Below are 2,631 nucleotides of genomic sequence, written 5' to 3' on the forward strand. Positions count from 1 at the left end.
GTTTAACCCGACGCGTTAAAAAGCGTCGTTGGTCTATGCCGACGCTTTTAAGCGTCGTTCCTTTTATCATACTCCGACGCTTATAAGCGTCGGCGAGAGGGGTTGCTTTTTCCGACGCTTTTAAGCGTCGTTTCTTCTATCAGACTCCGGGGAGAAGGGTTGGTTACTACGGGTTTAGGCCGACGCTTAAAAAGCGTCGTTAAAGGCTTGCTTTTCCCGACGCTTTTAAGCGTCGTTTCCTCTATCAGTCTTCGACGCTTATAAGCGTCGGGAAAAAGGGTTGGTTACTACTGGTTTAGGCCGACGCGTAAAAGCGTCGTTAAAGGCGTGCCATTAGGTTTAATTCCTGTTGCTTTTCCCGACGCTTATAAGCGTCAGCATTAAATTTTTTTTTAAAAAAAAATTTGTAAAAGTAATTTTTAAATACTCTGTGTACATTAAATTCTTACAAAACAATAGAAACAAATACACTGAATCACATATATAACAAAATATGAGTCACAAACAAGAATTTTGATTACATTCATATTATCATATTTGATTACATTGTACTTCAAAAACATTCTAAAAACATACAAGTCAAATTCCTAAGTACACAATCTACCATGTGTTTTCCCCCGGTCAAACCAGTAACCTGTCAATTGCCAGTTCCTATTAATAACCCTCATCAGCGTTGCAGTCTTTGCAATGTACAAAGGCTAAAAGCAGTCGACCTGTTCAACTGATTTTGACACCCTCAAAACTGATGTGTTACAAGACAGCATATAATTGTTGGTTGGTTCTTAACACCACGACGGTATGAAGCAGTTGCTCAAAACAAAAGTACTAGGATCATCGCGTCGCAGAGCAGCCAACCTGAATATTTACATGGTTTCCATCTTCTATAGACAAATTACTAGGATCATTGCCACTCCCAGGCGAGGCTCAACCACAAAAATTTACATGGTTTCCATCTTCTATAGACAAATTACTCTTATCTTTGCCACCTGATACGTCAAGTTAGTGTTGTAGATATTGGAATGTCAAATGCAGTGGGAAATCGGAGACCAGAGCCTTTGAACTTTGATACAGGGCATAACCAACAAAAGATGTTAGGCCCTAGTACCTGCAGGAAAAATTGATTTGAAGTAAATCAATAGCGTAATGACCAGATATCAGATATCCAGGTGCATGATCTCCCCTGAGCTCATATATATAAACAGTCAAACATGAAACAAACTTGTGTTGCGCACTTTAAAGAAGACACATGATTTAAGGACCAACCAATGGCTACCCTTTAAAATTAAGCCTTCAATTGGAACCATGATAAACTTGTAGCTCAAAATACAAAATGCCTTGAAAGCTAACTAGCCTGAACTGAGAGCAAGTGCAGTTGTAGTGAAGCAGAACCCTTAATGTTTAAAGAGTGAAAGAAACAAGGAAAGAAGTCATCTAGCGTGCACAACATCTTAGTTAGAAAAGATCCACATAAGAGTGACCGTCCTCTTCTCCAATGTAAACTTCACAGAACCATAAAATAAAGTAGATGCTAAGCAACAATAACAAAAGTATATGATTGAAATAATGTTGACCTTGAAAGTAGCAATAGAACATATCCAAGATAGGACAAGCAGGGATTAATACGAGTGAAAAATGTCTATGCTATCACCATACCAACAGACATCTGACAGACATTTCACTTTTGAAAAGGTTTGTCTTCATGGTGATGACTTCGGGAAAGCAAGGACAAAGTCAGATGGTTTCAGATGAATGTTGTGTTACAGGAGCACAAGCAGTTAACAATAACTTAAATATGAATCTTTATATCGAAACCTACAACTTACTCCGACTATTATCAACTCTCTGACTTGGAATATAAAACAAACTATAGTGAATCAACAAGAGAATTGCTAAAACAAAGATTACCAACATACTAGAGAAGCAAGGAAGTTTATAATGACTGACATCTTTACAAAAGGAAGTTTCGGCAAGATATTGGAAATTAATGTCAGGATGCAAAGGGGAGTTGTGAAGACAAGTTTTAAGGGTATGTTCTTTCTTCCGAGGAGAACTGCATTAAATTGTTCAACCCACAAAACATGGTTTCATGGGATTATTGATTGTCATGCCATGGTAGGACTTTATCTAAAGACAAGTTTTATCATCATTTTGTAATATGAAAAACAGATGTGGCAACATTTTGGTTTTGACTGGATAGATTCACTGAACAAACACCACCTCAAACTCAACCTTGAGAAAGAGAGTCAAGATTTACCTAAGTACACAATCTACAATATGTATCAAGGGTCGGCATCATCATCTCTACGAGTAGATGAAGTATCATCAACCTACAAGAAAAAAAAATATTTTAGAAACTAAAAATACGAAAGTCATCACGCTCATACAAGAATACATTATAATTACATAAAATATTCAAATAGATTTAGTTATGTACCGGAGGAGCAAATCTCTGCAAAAAGGATGAAATATGGTCAAGCTGGTCCTGCAAAGATTGTATCTTCAACTCTTGGCTTTGCTTCAACTCCGCCATATCAGTCATATGACTCTGCCTCATCTCCTCTATCCTTGTCTCATATGACTGCTTTATCTGTGCCATCTCTGTCTTCAAACTACAAACCTCTGCAGTGCTAG

The 2,631-nt window shown here is 37.6% G+C and overlaps 1 long non-coding RNA gene across 3 annotated transcripts; it reads right to left on the reverse strand.

The window, feature by feature from the left end:
• Positions 1-496: 496 nt before the first annotated feature.
• On the reverse strand, positions 497-2,305 carry LOC120112533. 3 transcript variants are annotated; one of them, XR_005514160.1, is made up of 2 exons: positions 2,255-2,305; positions 497-1,105 (listed from the first exon to the last, which is right to left on the reverse strand). It is a non-coding gene; the product is annotated as an uncharacterized LOC120112533 (long non-coding RNA). The 3 variants fall into 3 exon arrangements; XR_005514162.1 differs by lacking the exon at positions 2,255-2,305 and adding an exon at positions 1,945-2,248; XR_005514161.1 differs by lacking the exon at positions 2,255-2,305 and adding an exon at positions 1,914-2,248.
• Between the last annotated feature and the right edge of the window lie 326 nt (positions 2,306-2,631).

This window comes from Phoenix dactylifera, chromosome 1, assembly GCF_009389715.1.
Source record: "Phoenix dactylifera cultivar Barhee BC4 chromosome 1, palm_55x_up_171113_PBpolish2nd_filt_p, whole genome shotgun sequence".
NCBI lineage: Eukaryota > Viridiplantae > Streptophyta > Magnoliopsida > Arecales > Arecaceae > Phoenix > Phoenix dactylifera.